The sequence below is a fragment of the Staurois parvus genome, unplaced genomic scaffold (genome assembly GCF_062004578.1).
Source record: "Staurois parvus isolate SC_StPar_1 unplaced genomic scaffold, SC_StPar_1.0 ptg000475l, whole genome shotgun sequence".
Taxonomy (NCBI): domain Eukaryota; kingdom Metazoa; phylum Chordata; class Amphibia; order Anura; family Ranidae; genus Staurois; species Staurois parvus.
Window position 1 is genome coordinate 3,908,274 of NW_028318271.1, and position 23,317 is coordinate 3,931,590.

General features: G+C 40.7%; 1 protein-coding gene and 1 pseudogene across 1 annotated transcript in view; one reads left to right on the forward strand and one right to left on the reverse strand.

The window, feature by feature from the left end:
* The window catches only part of ADAMTS12 (ADAM metallopeptidase with thrombospondin type 1 motif 12), a 696,444-nt gene that overhangs the window by 25,250 nt on the left and 647,877 nt on the right, over positions 1-23,317 (forward strand). The window lies entirely within an intron of this gene.
* Positions 22,336-22,502, reverse strand: LOC149452396 (U2 spliceosomal RNA; annotated as a pseudogene).

Consider the following 23,317-nt stretch of genomic DNA (forward strand, 5'->3'; position numbering starts at 1 on the left):
AACAAGAATTGAAAGACTCTTGGCTGGCTACAAAAAGCGTTTACAAGCTGTGATACTTGCCAAAGGGGGCAGTGCATGCTATAAATTCTGCAGGGTGCCCAAACTTTTGCAGACGCCATTTTTTTGTTTTCTGTTATTTTGAAAGTGTAAATGATGGAAATAAAATCTAACTTTTGTTGACATACTGTATTATAAGAATGTCTAATCTGTAATTTGATGCCTTTTGGAGATTTTTCCATCTTTCCTTGGCTTCTTTATGCACATTAATACCAATTTTTAGCTGGGGTGCCCAAACTTTCGATCCCCACTGTACATAATAATCCCTTGATTGCCTTTTTTTATCCTTTGATTGCCCCAGATGTTAACCCCTTCCTGCCCAGTGTCATTAGTACAGTGGCAGTACTACTTATTATTATTATACAGTATTTATATAGCACCTAAAAGTTTGCTCAGCGCTGAACATTATAGTGGGGGACAGTACATGAGACAATACAGTAACAATACAATACACGAGGGGTTCAAGGGCCCTGCTCCTTGGAGCTTACAATCTAGGAGGGAGGGTATAGTGGTACAGGAGGAAGTGGCTGTGGGGGATGGAGTGGTAGAAGGAGTGGATGAGATTGGCTGTTAGGTGAGGGCGGGGTAGGCTTCCCTGAAGAGATGGGTTTTCAGGGTGCGGAGGGTAGATAACAGTCTGATGGATTGGGTAGTGAGTTCCAGAGGATGGGGGAAGACCTGGAGAAGTCCTGGAGTTGGGTATTGGAGGAGGAGACCAGGGAACTGGAGAGTAGGAGGTCTTGTGAGGAGCAAAGAGTACGTGTTGGGTGGTATTTGGATATCAGGTCGGTGATGTAGTTTGGGGCAGTATTATGAACAGCTTTGTACGTCAATGTTAGTAGTTTGAATTTTATGCGTTGGGCAATCGGAAGCCAGTGGAGGGAATGACAGAGGGGGGTGGCAGATACGGAGCGGTTGGTAAGGTGGATGAGTCTGGCCGCTGAGTTCAGGATAGACTGAAGCGGGGATAGTCTGTGACATGGGGTTGGAAGGATAGGTTGGAGTCTAGAGTGACGCCTAGAACTTTGGTTTGCGGGGTGGGACTGATGGTGGCGTTATTGGTCGTGATGGAGAGGATGGAGTTGGGGGGGAGCTTGGGGGAAAACTAGGAGCTCGGTTTTGGAAAGGTTTAATTTGAGGAAGTGGAGTGACATCCAGTCTGATATGTCGTTCAGTAGGCAGGTGATTCGGGAGGAGACTGAAGGGGCGAGGCGAGGGGTAGAGAGGTAGATTTGCGTGTCATCGGTGTAGAGGTGGTAGTTGAAGCCGTGGGAGTGTATCAGTTGGCCAAGGGAGGAGGTGTAGATGGAGAAGAGAAGGGGCCTGAGTACAGAGCCTTGGGGGATCCCAACAGAGAGGGGGAGAGAGGGGGAGGAGTTATAGGTAACACTGAAGGAGCGCTGGGAGGAGAGCCAGGAGAGAGCAGAGTCTCTGATGCCAAGGGAGTATAGCACTGATCACTTTATAAATGTCACTGGAGAAGTCAGTGGCAGTTAGTCAGTTCCCACCCAGTGTCAGTTAGCGTCTGCATGCCCGCCGCAGTCATGCTATAGGTTGCTGATTGCTGCCATAAATAAATAAAAATTCCAGTATGTATACCTCCATTTGTAGATGCTATAACTCTTATGTAAACCAATTAATATACACCTATTCTGATTTTTTTTAACCATAGACATGTAGAAGAATACATTTTGGCCTAAATTTATGAATACATTTTATTTTTTAAATTTTTTTATTGGATATGTTTTATAGCAAAAAGTCAAACATAAACAGCGCTATGTCAAAACACAATGTCCAATTGATATAAAAGGATAAAGGACAGAAAACGTTTTTTTCTTTCCTTTATCCTCTTATATCAATTGGACATTGTGTTTTGACATAACGCTGTTTATGTGTACTTTTGTTAGTCACCGTTTATAGATTTTGTTTTTGTTATTTAAAACGGCAGCTTGGTTTAAATATTTAATTACTAATTTAATAATTTTTTATTTTATTTTTGTATACCAATATTTTCACCATTTCCTGAGCGCGGGGATATAGGCTGGGTTCATCCTATAGTGAAAAAGACAGGTTGTGTTAATCAAATATACAAGTATATAAATATCAAAATGAAATCATATATAAATCATATAAAGTCCCCAAAAAAAGTCCAAATAGAAATGATGCCACTGGAGACTAGTTATCAAGCTCCTATTGACATCTCTTCAAGTTGCAGACCATTGCTCCCAGAGCAGAAAGCGCTGTATGCTGATTTGTAAAAAGATCAGCATCTTGCTCTGGTGAGTTTATTTAATCTATTCGGTGGTGGATTCACTTTTTTGGTGATATTTTGTTGGACACATTTTTTTCATCACGCATCATTTCTATTTGGACTTTTTTTGTGGACTTTATATGATTTATATATGATTTCATTTTGATATTTATATACTTGTATATTTGATTAGCGCAACCTGTTTTTTTCACTATTCATGCATCCTATTTTTATAGGTTAGGTTTTGTGGCTATCTGTACATTTTCGTTCTGTGGCGCTATTTACACTACCTTATTGGTTTAATCCTATATATTTTTAAAAAGTCAAACATATTGGTTTTTTTTTTCAAAATTGTTGGTCTTTTTTTGTTTATAGCGCAAATAATAAAATATGCAGAGGTGATCAAATACAACTAAACGAAAGCTCTATTTGTGGGGGAAAAAATTATATAAATTTCATTTATGTACAGTGTTTCATGACTGCACAATTGTCAGGTAAAGTAACACAGCACCATATTGCAAAGAATGGCCTGGTCAGGAAAGAGGGGGGGGGGGGTAAATCTTCTGGAGAGCCAGTGGTTAATATCTATAAAGGTGCTTTCCTACCTTTAACCTCCCTAGCGGTATTCCCGAGTGTAGCTCGGGGTAAAATTTCAGTACCAAGAGCAGTAACCCCGAGCTTCACTCGGGCTTACCATGCGGCGTTGCTCAGGGAGTCCCTGCAGCACTTACCTTGTCCTTCGCTCCCGCGATGTGTCCCCTGCAGCGTCCCCGGCCATCTCCTCCGGCCGATGCCGGCATCCGGCTTCCATGTTCCGGTCCCTGTGACGTCGGGATGTACGGGCGCCGGAACCGGCGGCAAATTTGAAATTTTTTAAAAATGTCCTTTTTTAAAAAATGATTATTATATAGTAAAACATTCGATGTTTCAATGCATTTCACATATATTTTGTCTCTACTGCTTTGTCCTGTGCCCTGCCTACATTTTGACTGTTCTTTCTGCCTGGAAACTTAGTCCATGGCGTCCAAAAAGCGTCCCTTTAGGTCAAAAGCAGTTTTAGACCAGCTAGAGAACAGCGATAGTAAATCAGAACCACTTGCAGAATTGAGTGATAATGATTCGTGGGGAAATTTGTCATCAGACACTGAAAACGATTTTGCGACTTTGCTCAGCGATGTGCGAATTTGCCTCTGTATTTGATTATATTATTGAATTACATTTATTATTATTATATTATTATTTTTTATGATTATTTATTAAATTATAATTTATGATTTCGTGTTTCAAGTTTTATCATACCCGGAATGTTTACTAGACTCTTGTTCGGACAGATTTCATTGAGTTATTCCTAAAAATTACAGCCTACAATAAAAAACTACATATTTCCATGCAAAAAAATGGTACCGCTTTCAGCACGAAAAAATAATCATACCGCCAAGGAGCTTAACAGATGTTCTGTTCTACATGCAGAGGTATCCAGTCAGTGTGAAACCAATATTTCCTTTATGGATCTAAGTTCCTTCATATCTGTTTCATAGGAATGGCGGCTGCTATGCCCCAGCCACTGGTCTTGTAATGTATAGTACCACTCTGATGTAATTATGTCCCTGCTCACTGAAGTAGTGGACCCGGAGTCTCAGATTCCCAATCTGAACTGTCCATCTTAACTGTGTCTTTTGACTGATGGGCTAGGAGCTCCCATTACTTTACATATGCTTTCAAGGTGCTTATAATCTAAGTCCCTATCTTATACACATACATGCACATACAGACTAGTAACAATTTATACATGAGCAAATTAAAATACCAGCATGGCTTTGGAGTGTGGGAGTAAAACAGAGAACCCAGTGGAAACCCACACAAGCACAGGGAGAACATGCAAACTCCATGCTGATTTTGTCCTGGACGGAATTCAAACCATTTTATTGTTACTTGCAGAGTTCTCCAGGTACCACCAAGGTCAATCAGCCAGCTTCAAGCCAACAAATCCTACTGCAGCACCTCTGCATTCTGTGCTATAAACTACAGTATTATGCTGTTCGTATCACTAATATTGCAATCAAAGGGATGCTCCCAAAGGACAGTTGAACCTCAGGATCTCCACTCTGAAAGGGCAAGTTTTCTGTCTAAAAAATATAGCGCTATAAGGGCTCATGTACACGGGGTGTTTGGAAAACTCTTCTGAACGATGGAAACTGACTTCTAGAAAGCGTAGGTTAAAAAACATCAGTTTAGCTGTGTTTGCATACCGCGTTTATGCGCGTTTGCGTTTATGCACATTTTTAAAAGATAACCTCAGGAGACCTTCCCGAATGCACTGAAAAACAGTAAATAACTATTTCAGACATTTTGAGAGAAATAGAGAGAGTAGAAGCAGAGAGAGCAGTATGTGTTGAGATGACCTGTCTTTTCTGGTTGTCTTCACTATGGATCCCATCATGAGCATAATGCGGCACGTTCTACCATTTTTTCCTTCACACAAAACCTGCAACAGACTGCACTGGTCTACCAGGTCCATTGGAATACATGGAAAATGCTTTGCATGCATTTTGGAAGAAGAAAAAAGTCTCTGGACAGCATCTGGATATGGATCTTTAAAAAAACGCGTCTAAATGCAAACGCTTGTAAACACGGTTAACCGCGTTTACAAGTGTTTACACGCATTTACAAGCATTTGAAAATCCACTCCTGAACGCAATTTTGGTGCGTTCAAAAAAACGACTGTAAACTCAACTGCCTGTAAACAACTATGTGTACATGAACACACAGGAAAACATAAAAGACAGTTCAGGGGCTGACGAAAAAAACGCTCATCAGTTCCTGAACTTCAGTTGAGCAGCTACAGTGTACATGAGCCCTAAAACATCCCTGTTTTTCCAATCTCAAAAAGCCAAGAGGCATGAATTGTGATGTGATCCTTCTATTGTTCTCTTTATTCTTTTTAGCAAAGGATCTCAAATAACAATTTGCTTCTTTTAAGTGTGAAAGTGTGTGAAACATGCGCTAAGCTCTCTTTTCACCTTCCCTTGTGTGTCACTGGAGACAGTGCTCCACCTGAGTTCCCAAAGTATTCTAAAAATGTATAATTCCTTTTCATTTCTTACCTGTAATGGTCATATTAGTGACATGCTCACAACATGTGATGCCATATAGGGCACTGTGCCAGGATGAAGACCCATGTTGTTTTACAGATTGAAACTGCAAGGTGCACAGTCTGTTTCATCTCCAAGTGCTGTAATATCATTCTTCATATTTCATTCAATGAATATAATTATTGGAAGGATTAGTGAGAATGCCAGTATACGAAGAGTCACAACATCATGAGAAAAGATTGAGAAGGAGAAATGAAGGGGAAAATAATTTAAAGTCTGCTTCGGCCTCTTTCTTCTTTTATAGATCCTGTTAGGGCCTTTGTACAGACACTATAATCAAGAGTAATTAAAATACATAATATATATTCTATCTTTCTATGTAGCGATTGCAACCACTTTGATCTTGCCTTTACACTGCTGCTTGGATGATATCACACAACATTTAAAATGCATTTAAAGACTTGTCTTTTAAGTTTAGATAGAATAGTCACAATCACAACACAAATATAGAAGAGTTCTTCCAACTACCAACTGCCCAAAGAAATTGCAATCCACAACCTTTGTAAGTCTCCCTACTTTATGGAACGTATAAGGTTGGTCCAGAAACTACGTAGCCATGTAACTTGAAAAATAGAGACATTTATTGAAGAAGATACAAGAAACATTGTTCATAGGGCAATGTCCCCTTCAAAGTAGGCACCTTGGGACCTCACATAGGTTTCTTTGCTGTACTGCATCTCTTAACCATCAAAGAACATTGAGGTAGTACTCCTTATTAATTGTTTGGCTTGGAGGAGCGTACTCATGATGGACAACACCTTTTCAGTCAGAAAACACAGTTAGTGTGGTCTTGATCTTGCTGCGACTATGCAGCACCTTCTTCGGGTGTGAAGAACCAGGCAACTTCCATTGGGATGACTGAGCCTTTGTTTCAGGATCATAGCTGTAGACCCATGATTCATCTCCAGTTTTGACCTTCTTGAGGAAATCTAATACTGACTAGTACAGTGAAGTCGTTAATGACCATGCATGCCATTCCAGTCCACTCTGCTTGGCTGTCAGGTTACATCAATGTCGCACAAACCGTTCTCCTTATATTAACATAGGCTGGACAACTGTTTCCCAAACTGGAAATATGCTACATTGGCAATGTTCTTGGAGAAATCTAAAGGTATCGCATGGTAAACTGGGAACTGAGGGACAATTTGAAAACTAGAGGGACTTTCTTGCAGAAATAGGGATAATTTACAATTATGGAAGTAGCACTTTTTAGCGTCTCCAGTTCTCAAGACTCCATGGTGCATCACATGCCCATTTTTTTGGACTACCAGTGATCTCATAATACACGTTGGTAAAGGAGATTGTATATTGAAAAGCTCCTACTCCATATTTGCATTAGCCCTCATTCACACATGAGCAATTCTACGTGTGACACTGCTCAGCAATAGGAAACCCATTCTTTTCAATAGAGGCTGTTCAGATTCCTATGTCAGCTTTTTTTTTTTTTGGAGTTGTTATGTGTATTTTGGCCATGTAGACTTCAATGGAAACGCCTGTAATTGCGTGACAAAAGCAGTTTCACATGTTTTTGCACCTGAACACCTTCTCCTTTACTCTATCTCCACCCAGAAATTTGCATACACGTGTATCACTTGTAAAAAAAACCCTACAGACATATGCTGTATGTGAGGAAAAAAAACGGACCAAAATGCATGAAAATCGCATATCGCTGGAGGCTAAACCTTCAGTTACAAACGCGACTGTCCATTCCACATTTGACAGGGAGTAGCGAGGCGATATGTTGCCTCCCTACTGCCTGTTTTCACCCTGTAAATGTTACCCCACAGCAACTTAGTGCATTGCACATGGTTCCAGGGTGGTAGTGGCTCAGTTCACTTGAATGTGATGCCAAACATAACAGAAGGATCATTTTAGGCACGACCGCAAAGCTTTGTAGCAACTTCAGGTGTACAGCCCTATCTACTGCCTTTAGAGCTTAAAGTAAAATGCAGCTCAACCTCATGTTTTTACTGCCCCATAACCATAAGTGTCAGTATGTCCTAAGATAAAAAAGCCCCCGAGTCACTTCTGGGAGACTGCACAGGGGAAGTGGAGCTGCAGTGTCATTGTAGAGATGGGGAGCCAAGGGAGCACTGCTGGAAGGAAAAGCATAGTGAGCAGCTGCAGTTATCTTGCCTACCACTAAGTGGCTCTGTTCCCATGATAGCATGATCAAGGAATGTTGTAATCAGGTGTTAGCTCTATGTTTAGTGGCATTCTTCCTCCAGTGATGTTATGGGTGTACTCAATATAAACAGGGCTGTGGATAAGGGGGTACCACCAGTCCTCCTGTACAGGGCCCAGGCCAGCAGGAGGGGCTCAGGCAGCTGGGTGAATCGGATGTGGACTGTGAGGGTGATCAGCACAGTGGGGTGGGCAGTTACTGGAACTGATCCCCTGTATGGCTCTCTCTGCAGCAGCTGAAAACTGGCTTCCTCTCCTCTCCCTCCCACTGGCTTTCAGCTGCTGCAAAGGGAGCCATACAGGGGACTGGTTCCGGTAATTGCCCCCTGCCACTCCTATCATCCTTCCTGTGCACCATACATTTCCACCTGCTGCCCAGGCCCTCCTGTGTGCCCCCATCTCCCACAGTGCTGCCAGCTTCCCTCCTCTCCTTTCTACCAGCAGCTGCAAGCACACAATAGGATCCTTCAGGATGGTGAGTGGGCGAAGGGTCCAGTAAATATGTCACATTTACCAGCCCCTTCCTTTCCTGAATGAGCACAATGAGTGATCGGTACCAATCACTCACTGTGTTCATTCATAACTGAACCATAGTAAGCAGTGTTTTTTGTTTTTGTTTTTTTTTGGGGGGGGGGCTGTCAGGGTGGCTGTATTGGGTCCCGTGGTTTCTAACAACAGCATTTATGAGTAGGGTGGAAGCCTGACCCTCAACTGCAGGTCCTGTGATGAGGTGAAGGAAATGTAATGCTAAGGACATAATATACATGGGGAACTGGTCCCAACTCAGTGGCGTTCCCTAAGACAAATGGAGGTGTAAAGAGAAGATTGCCTAAATTATGGGCTTGCGTTCTGCACAGAAATGACTACTACAGTCTCCTCTCATGTGTCGCATTCCACGCCAAATCATTCTGATAGTATGTCAAATGTGATGTTAGATGCCACAGAAAGCTTTGTGAAGCTGTGAAGTTACAGTAAATGCATTTGATGTGTGCTTTATTCATAAATATTAAAGTGTTACTAAACCCACAGCAGTAAAATCAGTTGTCTTGCAGTAAAGTATGCTTGTTATACTCACTGTGGAACATAAGAAGTTAATCCGCTGCATCGTGTAATAATGCTGTTTGATCCTGACTTCTCTGATCCTCCCCTTCTTTCAGTGCCCCCTTCTTATCTCCTGATAAGACATATTGTGTGGAGTCACTCTGCACATGCTCAGTTTAGTGTGTTTGCCAGTGGTTTTCTTTCTTTCTTGGGAGAGTGCATCTGATCAGCACAGGGCCAATCAGCACTGCCCAGACAGAGGTCAGGGGTCCTGCATCCTCTTAGAGCAAAATGAAAACTCCTTTCTATTATAATTTTATTTTAATCTTTTATTTTCTATTGTATTCTGTTTTATTCTATTATGTTCTTTTCTATTCTATTCAGTTTTATTCTGATCTATTCTATTTATTCTCTTCTATACTATTCTTTTCTATTCCTTTATTTTCTATAGTATTCTATTCTGTTTTATTCCATTCTAGTCTAATCTATTCTAATCCTTTCTATTCTATTCTGAAAAGCAGCCTACATAGGAATCATCATCTTATTTCACTTTTATACCTTACTGTATTTATTGCAAAATGTTTCCATTTCAAATTCATTTTCGAAATTGAAACTGAATTAATTTCAAATTCGAATTCAGATAATGCATTTTGTTATCATTTATTTTGCATTCGTTGAAATTCGTTATTATTCTGATTCAGAAATTTGGATACAACCAAATCTCCAAATGATGAAAATTTCATCCAAATTTTGATTAGGAGGAGCCTCTGTACGCTGTGACATCACGCCGCTGGATCGTGGAGGTCCGGCGGCCATCATAACCAACCAGCTGGTCAGTGTATATAGCAGCTTGCTTGCTGCTGTCATCTATATTGTTACCATTTTATGCTCTATGCTCTGGTGCTGTATGTTTTATCCAATACTTACTGAATAAACACCATTAACATACTACACTATGGGCATCTATGTTTTTTGCTTCACACCGAGCAATTGAACCCCATCCCAGGACCCCAGGTGACCTATCCAGACCCTGAGAGGGAAGCCTATGACCAGACCCCTCTGAGTGACATCTTTTATACCCCATCTACAGAGGAGGAGATCTTTCACCAGGCTGTACCCTAAAGGAGACCTACACATTTGATCAATGCGCATTAAGATTGCGCTTCCAGTGAGTGCGCACTCTTACATTTGTCGCTTATCACCGGATCACTAATAGCTCACTCTGGGATGCTTTAGCGGATACATCTGCTATCAATTCATTTTGAACTCATATTACCACTTAACACTTTGTCACGCTATATTATTGCAATTTCAGTGAATGACAAATTTGAATAATCTTGAAATCACCGGTATATATACCACTGATAATAGTTGGTGGTCACGTGACTTTAGATTGTTACTTAATGCATTTTACTATGTTTTAATTTGTTTTTAGCGCTGCACTGTTTTTTCTATATCAAATTTTGATTCATAACAAAATGAATTGCACATGTTTAGCTTCCATCAATAAAAAGTGCTCTATGAATACAAGGCAGGAAGATGAATGAAAGGACCACCTCCTACATTCATTGGAGAATGGGGGAGGAATGGCAGGAAATAAATGGTATGCTTGACAGTTCCAGCTATTGGTATAACACCTGCAGCACCAGAAAATTACATGTGTGGGGTAGTGTGGGGGGCTTGGGCAGAGGACAGATGATTTCAACTAAAAGAACAGCTTCCAGCACAAGAGACAATTTAAATGTGCTTTATAGACTAAGTATGAGCTCTCTCCTCCCCTGTATCATGCATTTGCCTAGTTGGCCAAAGCCATTATAAATGAAAAATGTTTTTCTTTTTGACTGGATTGCACTTTGCGAACCTCTGAACATGAAGATTTCCTTGTAGTTATTATGAATATGTCTGCAGAATTTTAAAGGCCGATGTCAATATGTCCTCCTCCGTATCTCCACTTTGCAGTCTCACAATGGTGAAATCATCTACAGAAGTCGACGTGTGGTTTCCCAGTGTCTCTGTCATCTGCTCTTGTATTTTTCTAGTTCCCTTGTTACCTGAGCTACAAAGCTCATCAGGAACATGAATGACACAAATCCATGTTTGTTATTGAGAGAAATGAGCAATTTTCTAAAGAACGGTCTCTGGGCTCTCAGTACTATGGATTGATTTATTTGTGTCTGCCGTAAACCACTCCGGCAAAGGGAAGTCTGCCAAGTCATTTTCCGCTTTTCACTTAAAGTCCTTCAAACCGTACTTCTATATTGTGTTATGTGAGAAATTCGCTTATTAACATGAATACAAAATTAGGGAAAAGCTTTGGCAGTGATTAAAAACAGAACACTGCTGAGTTCCTATCCAAAACTCCCACAGATTACTTTTTCCAAATGGGAGCATTTAAAAAAAATTAGACTGTTTTACATTATATAACTGTTACACAAGGCACTTTGTAATTTATTGTTGTTAAAAATTACTTTTCCAACTCACCATACAACATATACAGGCTACTGTTGGGGGGACAACCTGGGAAAGATATCCAAATGGAAGCATATACAGTTGCAGCGCCCCCCTGACGGGGGGGGGGTAACCATATTGCAGAAAAATATAATTGAACTATATTTTAAAAATATACTTTCCAGATATATTGACATATATTTGAAATGCTACAATATTGGCCATTTTCAATATATTTATATATATATATATATATATATATATATATATAAATACTGCATGCTGAAATACATTTTTATTACTTAAAAATACATTTCAAATATACTGTATGGATTTAAAAATACAAATCTAAATTTTTGGAATGCATTTACAAATATATGTATAACTATATATATTAACCCCCTGGCACCAGCGCCTCCCGGCCCTTTAAGGGTTTCAGAAGCCGGGAGGTGGGGTTTTAAGGTCATGTGACCGCCGTGATTCGTCGTAATGGCGGTCACATGATCGGGAAATGTCCCAATTGAAACAGGAGATTGGGACCTTTCTGTGAGTATCGGACATGTGTGCTGGGAGCGCGCAGGGCACGCGCTCTCAGCACATATGTTTCTGTTAATTGCACACAAATGTGTGGCCGCTCAGCGTCAGGGCCCAGACACCGGGAGGCCGCACATTTGTGTGCGTCCGGTGTGAAGAGGTTAAAATGACATTTTTATATGTTAAAAAAATCAGAAAAATATATTTTTAAAAATATATATTTTTGAAATATATTCTTCAGATTTTTTTTAACATATAAAAAGTCATTTTAACATATATTTTTACATATACTTGTAAATGCATTCCAAAAATGTAGATTTGCATTTTTAAAGACATTCAGTATATTTGAAATGTTTTTTTAAAAATATTTTTCATATATTTTTTAATAAAAACACATTTTAACATGCAGTATATATATATATATATATATATATATATATATATATATATATGTATTGAAATATATTTTGAAATATATTGAATATGACCAAAATTGTAGCATTTCAAAATATATGTCAATATATTTGGGAAGAATATTTTTAAAATATATTTCAAATATATTTTTCTTCTATGTGTGATAGGGAAAACATGCCTCCAATGCAGAGAAATTGCACTCTGTGCAATGCCTCCGTGGCCACAGAGGAAATAGTCATCACAATGATGGGTGAAAGTCATTTTTGTCTATTTTGCCCGTTTTATTGTTCCGACTCACAGGGAGAGAGGGTTAGGATATAAAATATAAAAAATAGAGTGAGCGCTCCTGTAAAACAGTAAAAGTAAGCAGCTAATAGCACTAAAGGAGATCACAACCGCCTCAAGTATAAACAAATAAATAAAGTGCAGCGCTAAAAAACAACAAGCAGAAAGTTCGATCTAAAAAGTTTGATCTAAAAGTTCGATCTTAAAATTCGTTGTTTATAGGGTTAGGATATAGGTCTCCTCCAGCAACAGAAACAAGAATTGGCAGTGTGCAGAGCATTCTGCCAGGATTTCTAGTGTTAACATGTGGCTACATCCCTTTAGCACCTGATAAATGCATGTACAAGCTATTGGGATTTGAGCACAGGTATATCTTGTTTCTGTTGCATAGTAGGTCAGTAGCCAGACCTAAACCTAGTAGCTCTTCCCCACTTTGAGCCTGTTTGCCCCTACAAATCCCTGTTTTCTATTGCAGCATTTGCTGGAAAGGGTAATGTGCACAGGGTTCCTCCTGGATTTCTAGAGTCCTCCAGCAACAGGACTCCAGACTCTGCTACACTTCTCTTTCCAAGGTGGTGCCAGAATCCTACGAGGGTGGACACAAGTCTCCATCCAGGAGGATTTCCATCCTCTGACTTGCCACCTTTGGTGGCAGGCTGAGGATTCTGAATTAAGCCCCAACCAAGCTCTGGCCTGCTCAGCACAACCACACCTCCCCAGGCTGCAGCCCAAGGGGAAGGGAGCTCATCAAGCCACTCTCCACATTTATTTCCTCAAACAGTATGTACCACTGGCCTTGAACCTAGCGAGGAGGAATGGTCCTCAAAAAGCCGTAGGTATTTTTTGTTTTACACAACAAACATGTCATGTTTACTTGCTGTGTGCAGTGGTTTGCACAGAGCAGCCTCGATCCTCATCTTCTTGGGTCCCCGACGGTGCTCCTGGTCCCTCCCTGCTACTGAGTGCCAACAGAGCAAGCAGCTTGCTGTAGGGGCACCCAAGCAGCCTCACTTCTGAGCTGCTGCTCTGTGAGTCCATTCACACACAGATCCACAGCTTAGCCCCATCCCTTCTCTCTTTTCATTGGCTCACTAGCTATGACTGCCAGCAGTGGGAGCCAATAGCTCCCACTGCAATCTCAGCCAATAAGGAGGGAGAGTCTCTGGAGAGCCAAGGCCCTTGCACACATCAGTATTGGGGGGAGTTGGGAGGCTGCTGCAAACAGAAGGCTTTTTTTTACCTTCATGCATTGAATGCATGAAGGTGAAAAACCTTGAGCCTTTACAACTACTTTAATCCTAATGAACACCTTTGGGATGAATCAGAACTCTGATGGCAAGCCAGGTCTTCTCATTAAATACCAGCATCAGACCTAATTAATGCTCTATTAGCTAAATATGAACATATTTCCACAGATATCTCTAAAATCTTGTGAGAAAACCTCCCATAGTGGATTTGTTATGGCCACAAAGTAGGGGGCAATTTTTTAGCCACTTGCCCAACTGAGGATTTACCCCCTTCCTGACCAGGTAATTTTTTGCGCTACGGCACTGCGTTAATTTAACTGACAATTGAGCGGTCGTGCAATGCTGCACCCAAATAAAATTTATGTCCTTTTTTCCCCACAATTTGAGCTGTCTTTCAGTGGTATTTGATCGCTTGTGTGTTTTTTATTTTTTGCACAATAAAAAAAAGACCAACAGTTTTGAGAAAAAAAAAACTATATTTTTTACTTTTTGCTATTAAACATGTCTAGTAAAAAAAAAAAAAATAAAATTTCATCATAAATGTAGGCCAAAATGTATTTTGCTGCATGTCTTTGCTAAAAAAAAATCCCAATACGTGTAATTTAATTGGTTTATGGGAAAGTTATAGCGTATACAATTGGCGGAATAGATACTGGAATTTTTAATTTTTTTTTTTTTACTAGTAATGGCGGCGATCAGCGAGTTATAGCAGGACTGCTATGGGTATTCTGACACTGGGGGGAAACTGACGTGATGTCACTGACATCCCCAGTGACACCAATACAGTGATCCGTGCTAAAAAAAAGCCACTGACACTGTACTTATGACACTGGGCAGGTAGGGGTTAACATGAGGGGCGATCAAAGGGTTAACTGTGTGCTGGGAGTGTTTTACTGGGGGGCGGTGTGTTGCTGCTTCACTGTAAGCACACTGCTCTGGATGGCTGTGCTGTGCACAGTCTTCCAGAGCAGTGTGTCTGAGCCAACAGGGAGGAGGACTGTTAGTAAACAAAGCAGTCCCCCTCCCTGTCGGAGATGCTTGGTAATCACCGGGCACTGGAGGGGAATCACCGACAGGGACCCGGAGATTGATAGCAGTGCCCGTGCCCTACCTGGAAATACTAAATCATGTATATACACTGTATGTGGTTTGCCGCCCTGTAGCAGTATATCTGCAATAGGGTGGTTGGGAAGCGGTTAATATTGCCCAAAATTTTGTAATGGAATGTCCAACAAGCTCATATAGGTGTTTTGGTCAAAATTTTGACCATACAATGCAGTCTTTATCAACCTTTCTACCCTAGAGGAACCCTTGAAATAATTTTCCAGCTTCAGGGAACTCCTGCTAAAACCAGTTCAGGAGTCAGTGGGAAAAATGCCCTTATATTGGTGGTCATTGGGAAAAATGCCCACCTACCAGTAGCTAAAATGATCATTGATGTCATGCTGTTGCTAAATGGAACTGGAACTATGCAGGCACCATCAAATAGGAGTTCAATTAGCCACAGCTCAAGAAACCCCTAGCAACCTCTTGGAACCATAGGGTTCCACAGAACCGTGGTTGAGAATGGCTAATATAATGTATAAAGGGTTGTTGCACTGGAGCTGTGTCAACTCGGTATTGATATAGGAACAGTGAAAGCACCATAACAATAGGTAGAACAAGGGATCCTGACCTACCATTGAGGTCGCCTTATGCATGACCTCTACAGCAAACAGATGTGTGAGAAAAGGACCATAAATTAGTATAACTTTGGCTCTCTCATCATATGGGCATCAGGAATTAAAGTAGTAAGCGATGTATTTTATTTACTATAGGAACAAGGGACTATTTGTGTGTCAAAGAGTAATCTAGTTTATTCAGTTTAGCATCTAGAATTTTCCATTGCCGCAGGTTAATTAAATTTATTATTGTCATTGGTTATCTGCTACTAGATGCACGTCTTTATTTTAATTTTGTTAGGGCTGTAATTACACTTGCATTGCCCTGAAGACTGAAGTAAAATCATTCAGTAGACTAAAGATGGTACTTGGAAAATATTGCAAAGGTCAGAAAGTCCACACTATTTAAATTTCCAGCTGTGTTTCATGTAAATTTTCCATTGAGACACATTGAGCAGGGATTTCACAATGCATTTATGCAGGACTGCAGCCTCTTGGTAGTCTTCCTCTTTCACATCGACCTTCATCAGAAACCCTTAGAGTGCAGAGGGAGAGTAAATAAGAAAATAATAATAATATGAAATGATTGGCCCTTTCGCTGCCAGAGCCGTTTTTGCATTTTTTGCACACATGTTTACAAAAATCATTTTAGGACTGAAGAATACACAAAAACCCCAAACATGATATATTTTCTGAAAGTAGACACCCTAGAGAATAAAATAGTGGTAGTTCCAATTTTGTATGTCACACAATATTATTGCAAAGGTCTAGGAAACACAAAATTTCAGTAAAAATCACATTAAAGTGAATTTTTAGGCACAATAAATGACCCAAATTCTTGATAAAATATAAAAAAAAGAGGTTGTGCTGAGTAAATAGATACCCAACATGCCAAACCTTAAATTTGTGTGCGCCTATGAAATGGCAATACATGACATTTTAAAATCACCTATAGCTCATCAGTTTTGTTATACGGAGGAGTTCTAGAATTATTGCCATCACTCCAATGTGCACAGCAATATTTTATTTTTATTTCAGGTACTTATATCACGCTGTCAATTTACACAGCACTTTACATATATATATTTTACATTTACATCAGTCCCTAATCTTCAAGGGGTGTACAATCTAAGGTCCCTAACTTACATTCATACACATACTAGGGCCAATTTAGAAAGGATCCAATTAACCTAACAGCATGTCTTTGGAGTGTGGGAGGAAACTGATGTACCCAGAGGAAACCCATGCAGGCACAGGGAGAATATGCAAGCTCCTGGCAGGTGGTGTCGTGGTTGGGATTTGAACCAACAATGCTAGTACCGGCAGGTGAAAGTGCTAACCATTTAGCCACTGTAACATGTGTATCACAACTGAGGTTTTCACGCTTATGCACCTCTACGAGTGCAGTTAAGTTTGTACATGCGTATATGTGGGGGTAAGGGGGGGGGCAACATTTTTTTAGGGGGAGATGTTATGTGCTTGGGTGTAACTTTATTTTTTTACAAATCAAAAATATTTTTTTACTTAACTTTTTTTTTCTCATCACATAGGGGACACAAAGTCCCCTAGGGGATAATTTGTTGGTGACAGGTTCTCTTTATTGAGAAATGCAGGGTCTAAAAGACCCTGCATGTCTCCTCTGGGATCTATTAGTTGTATTGAAATGCAAACCACATTGCAATCAGGGGCGGACTGACAACTCATGGGGCCCCCGGGCAATAGGGGATCATGGGGCCCCTGTGTCCTTGCCCAAACTCAAAAAAGCCTATGAAAATGGTACCAGGGGCATCTCATGGGGCCCCCTACTGACCCCAGGCCCTCGGGCAGTGCCCGAGTTTCCAAGTGGTCAGTCCGCCCCTGGTTGCAATACATCTTTACCCAGCTATTCTAGCCGGGAAAGTGACAGCCGTGATCTGGAAGTGACGTCATGGATGTTGCCTTCCAGATCACACAAAGAAGGGGGTGGTTACGGACATTCATCCACTCTCCTCTCTCCCCTCCACCCCCCAGCACCCACCATGGCTCTCCCTGGGCCTGCAGATCGACAGGCGGAGCAGTTAAATGGTGGGAGCACGCCTCCAGGGGGACAGGCACCGGACCGGGGGGCTATGGAAATCGTCTGACTGCTTCCACTTGACAGGCAGGAGTCTACCTACCAGTTTTATACACAATCCCAGTGACTGCAGCCACTGGATTGTGTAAAAAACCCTGCTGACAGGTCCATATAACATACAGACCTGGCAGTGAAAGAGTTATAAGTGATCACATATCCTCTGTTCTCAGCTGCATAGAGAGGTGGGGGTGAAGAAATGGCAGCACACTGACCTTCCCAGTGAAAGGATGCGCTGGAAGGAGAGGGGAGGTGTCAGCACAAGTCTGATCATTGAAGGAGAGCACACTGAGTTCCCAGCATATCTAGAAAACTGACCAGACCATGCTCTCCTGCTTAGTGTGGTCAGTTTTTAATAAGAAAGCAGGAGGACTGGCAGGAATTTCATGCATAGGAAGCAATACAAAGAGAACAGGATACTTTTTCAAACAAATACATGGTACAGCAGGCACATATCAGGAATAAAAAATGTTTGGTTTACATAACCTTTAAGAGAGTGTATGAATAACAGGGGAGGGAGGCTTTGATGGCAAAACTAAAAATGACTGGCTGTTAAAACACATGCCTGATCAAGGGGTCTTACGTTGCTCCGAAACATTGCACTTTCTTTGGACCATATTGGAGATCCATGGTGTGCTAGCAAATATGAACGTTTGGCTGTTAAAATTGATCTTTCACTAAAATTGCAAAAGTTGCTAATTTAGCTCTTCTTTTTTTTTGTCAGGGCTATTTAAGATGGGGGAAGGGTCCTTACTAATCAAGCTGAGTGCAACGCCAGCTTTAATCTAATAGGGTCTATTTCCCAAACTGCACACATCTCAAGATATAAAATAAGCATGTCTATATAGTTCAGATGAATCCAGACACAATGAACCCCTTTTGCGTTGCACATATCAATACATATTTGCATTGGGAGTAGGAGTTGCATACTGCCAAATGGCTGATAAGGCATTTAAGCCTTGCCTATTAAGTGTGACATATGTGTGTGGTGGGTAAGCACACAGGAGCAGGCGCAGTAGGTCATCTATGTTAAAGCTGATGTCCAGGATGCTTATTAACCCTTCACCCACCTTTAAACCCCCCCCAACGTATGAGTTAAATAAAAAACAGTCCCATTTTCTCACCTAAATCTATGACCACATGACATGTCTCAGGACGGTATTGAGGTTTCTCTCTTCTGGACTTTAGAGAGTCCTTCATGTTCCATGTCCCTGCTTTCATGACGTGGTCACTGGTTTCCATTGACTTTCCAATGGCAGGGCCTAGACCCCAAAAGACTGCAGTGGCTGATAATGTTACAGGAGGGGTGGCAAAAAGAGCAGTTAGCGGTGAGCCAGGACTCCAGATCACTGTTTTTCACTAATATAAGAGATGCTACTGAGGGTCACATGACCTAGGTAAAAATGTTGTTAGAGGGGTAATTAAGAAAATGGTGGGAAAGTTGGGATGGGAGGGAGGTTTATGTATTCCTTGAGATGGACAGTTATTCTAAACATAGATAGAATATTTCCCAGGCTCTGCTGTCCCATCTATCCCATTTATGGTTGGCAGCATTTAATCATGGGAGATGAAGTTTGGGACAGAAACTTTACTATGGCAGTCTATGGACCATTAGACTACAATTATCAATGCATGTGGGTATAAGGGGAGAGAGAGTTGTACAGACTTTACTGGAACCATGTGCACCACCATAAAGGTGGGGCCCCAACACTAGCCGGCTGAAGAACTAGGGCTAAAGCCTGCTCACTCAGATAGCTGCTTCACAGGCACCTTGCCTGTTGTCCATAATAAGAGATAACTCTTTCATTGCTAAACAATATTATATAAACTGGTGCAGCGCTTAACCTAATAGATATCTATTAATGCATAAATATAACAATAATAGTTCCTTTCCTGATACGTTTTTTATTTTTTATTTCTCATTTATATTTTTATTTTTATTTTTTGGACTTATTGCATATTATTATTCAAAACTGAGGGGTGTTGATGTTTTTCATAAACAATTTTTTTTTATATGTATTTGAGAGTTTTTGCTGTAATAACATAGCATGTATCACTATAGTGGAGATTCATCCCTCAATAAGGATTCACTTATTGTCACTTTGTTGTTTTTTCAATTTTGGCAATTTTAGCCACTGTGATCATTATTTTGTGAGTTATTGGTCCCAATTTAAGGGATTTGTTATATACCATTTATTAGTTTTTTTCACATTATTTCAGTCCCATTTGGACTCTCTGGCTTCATTGTTTTCCTTTTAAGGCACCGTGTTTAATCACCTTTGGGTTTTCACTATAGATCCCTGAGTGGATCAGTTCACTTTATGTTAATATTCACAGTGTACAGTATTAGTCATGCATGAACTATTATTGTTATATTTATGCATTAGTGGATATCTAGTAGGTCTAGTAGGTTTATTTAATATTGTTTATTCTATAATCCATTTAGTATATGGTTGGGGGTATATGGTTAGGGGTATATGGCAGCTCCCCACGTTTCGGTAGCATTGTTCACTTAGGAGCGCAGGAGGATCATACTGCAGTTGTTAAATTTCATTGCTGCCATTCATATAGAGTTCACTCTCAAGTAGATATAGCCTACTGTTTACAGAAGAGTTATCACAGTATTGATTAGCTTTGCTTTTACTGCTTTCTAATGACATTACTTATTGCTGAATTTGTGGATTACCAGGTTTACTGTAATTTAGCTGAATGGAGCTAAAACTCCATTCTATGCTGATGTAGCCTAGTGAACATATTGTCTAGTGAACTGTGATTGACCTAATCTTTTACTTACTCATTTATGTGTATACTACTATTTGTGGTAACCCATGACAATATATTGGGTTTATTTACCACTAACCAGTCTGTTTGCTTTTTGATATTGAACCTTAGTTGTGTGCATGGTATCTATATTTGTACTCCCAGTAGCACTGCAGTATCCATTTGTCTAACCTGTTGTGTCAATGTAGCTAAGGTTGTTCTCAGAGTTGAGGCAGAAGAACAGAGAACCCAATCTACCACGTGGATCCTGCGGGGGTAGCGCTACATTCTGAACCGTGTATCTGCTCACTCTTGGAATATTTTGACTAAGGTGAAAATAATTTAACCTGGTCAGTTTGGAGCATAACCATGCCACTATACTGTTTTGGCTAAGCATTTTGCAGATCATTTTTATCACTCTAAGATCACCATAAACATTTAAATCGGACAATCTATGTACAATCAACTTTAGATTTACCAAAACTATACATAATGATGTGCTTATTATCTAGTTGAGTAAGGAACTGTGCGGAAGACTACGTGTTTAGGTGTAAGCACCATGTCCTTCTGGCTGAGCTGAGTGCAGCTCAAATGGAGGCCATGGAGGTCATTACATCTGATGCTTTTATGGTTCATTAATAAATAAAATGTAGCGCTACTCATATAAAATGTTTATCCGTGTATAAACCCACAATATGTGTATCAAATCATAATTATAATAATATATAACTTATCATGTAATATATCGTATAATAATAATACCAATACCGTGCCCTTTTAAGTGAAATTTTCACAAATAAATATTATCCAGTGATCAGTGAACCCAAAACAAATTTCAACAGTGATAGTGATGAAAAATAAAAAATAAAATAATCAATATTTCCCACTATTGGAAATATATAATATATAATCAATTCCCAAAAAAATATATTAGTGCATCTACAGGAATATATAAATAAATATATATAAATATGAACCAACATGTACATCAATACACACGTGTATCCATAAATACCCCCATTCAGTGAAAATCAATGTGCATATATGTGAAAAAAGTGCAACAGCACACAACACGAAAATTATATATTTCTGTGCTTAAAAAGTCCAAACACATAGATGATCACACTCCAATCTAAAACTCGTGCTGATATTTGTGTGACAGTGGGTTGATTGTTGACAAAATATCCGACCACCGGCTAGATCAGCCTCTCACCTTAAAACCTTGACCCTTGCGGGTCAAAACACTTAAAAGGATCCCTCTCACAGATCCTTCAGGACGGTTGTCACTCCAAAGATTTGTTCCCACTGCATACACAACTCTCTCTAAGGGTCAGCACTCCAATAATGGCTCCTCTCCAGACAAGATCAAACGGTGCGCTAATAACTCTGAATGTCATACGGCCATTAATGATTTATGGTGACTTCTTCATATCACTGATAGCTGCAATTGGGAGTCCCCAGTTAGCCACAGGTCCCCAGAAGTGCGTACTCATTTTTCTATATTTTTATGTCCGCAAACGTGCAACTATATCGAAAAAACCCGTAAGTGTTCACAAAAAAGTGCAAGTGCAAAACACCACACGAAAAAGTGCACTTAGGGGTGTGCTTTTGTCCTATCCCTAAAGGGGCTGGACCGCTACCCTGATCCCCCGGGGCACGAAGCTCCTGACAGGGACAAGGTTCCCAGACAAAAACCCCCTAGGGATCAGGGGAGGAAGGAACCAAAAGGCCACACATCCTCCCCCTAGACTTCAGGGCAGGCCCGAGGACCCACACCCTCCATCCTGTGAAAAACACACACAAAAGTAAGAAAAAGTGACAAAACGTGGGAGTGAAAATAAATTAAATAAATAAAAAATAAAAAAGTGGCCGTGCCAAATTGTGCACAGACCAGGCCCTGAGGCCTGTAGCAAAAATTGCCCTGGTCCGAGCCAAAAGGCCTGGTCCTAAGGGCGCTTGTGCAAAAAGAGTGAAAACACAGGGACCTTGTACCATCTTCACACTGTGGGGTCCCACACCCAGGTGTTACTAGTGGCACCCCTGAGGGCGTCTACTCAGGGGGCACTGGTTTGCGGACTTTCTGCCTTCCCGACCCCTGGCCAGACAAGGTAGATCCGTCCAAATCAGGAGGTACTGGGTCCTTCCGGTCTCCTCGGGGGAATTACTCCCAGGTCCCAACTACGTGTGGGCATACCGGTTTCTGTCCCCCCGGTACTAGCCTTCCAGACCCCCATCATACCAGCAGGGGTACTATACAACAGCCATCCCCGCAAAGCTACAATGGCCGGGAGCACCCCCACTGGACACTGATAAGAACAGATACTACACTTGATCTTAGCCAAAAGGCCGAGAAGTGCGTACTCATGAGGTAGTCTCGGAACTCCTTGCTCTTCACATAGTCAACCACTTTCCGAGCCTTATGGTTCATTGCTTGGCATTGGTTACATAGTCTCTAACATGAGTAGTACTGCCTGGACCTTGAAAAAGGGGACATACCCCCAAAGCTTGCCCTCAGAATTGTATGTTAGTGCAAATTAAAAAAGTATCACGTCAGTACTCAATTGTTATAGTCTCTAACAGAGTGGCTAGAATGACTGACATTTAGGCAGAACCAACTTAGGAGCATCTCTGCTTGAAGTCTAATTATCATTTCAGTAGAACCCAGATGACCAGATGATGATTAAGATGGTGGCACACACACAAATCTATTCTGGGTATATGGTTTATCCGCTAGCTTGCATTTTAGAAGCCCTTCCAGCTTCAGGAAATTACAAAACAATGTAGGTAATATTTGACATTCTGAATGGCGTTCTGAAAGCTTTAAAAGAACATTTCTTCCTTTGTTTCCTTATTAAAGCTGACATTTAATCCTTTTAGTTTTCCGTGATTCCATCCTCCTTCATCAAGATACCAATTACATTTTTACATAAAACTTTCCTGCTGTCATCATATGCCTTTATTTTAGACCCAGTGATGTCATCACTGGGTCTCTGTGCTTTTTTATGCACTGCAAGCAGATCATGGTATGTGGGAGGGACCAGCAGCTACCTAAAAAAATTGCAGAGTGCTGCCTCAGTACTCCTCTTGAGAGCCCTCAGTGTCAATACAAGCAGTGGGTTAGCTCTTTGGGGGAGTTATGTAAATATCAAAAGAGGTGGATGTCAGTCTGGAAG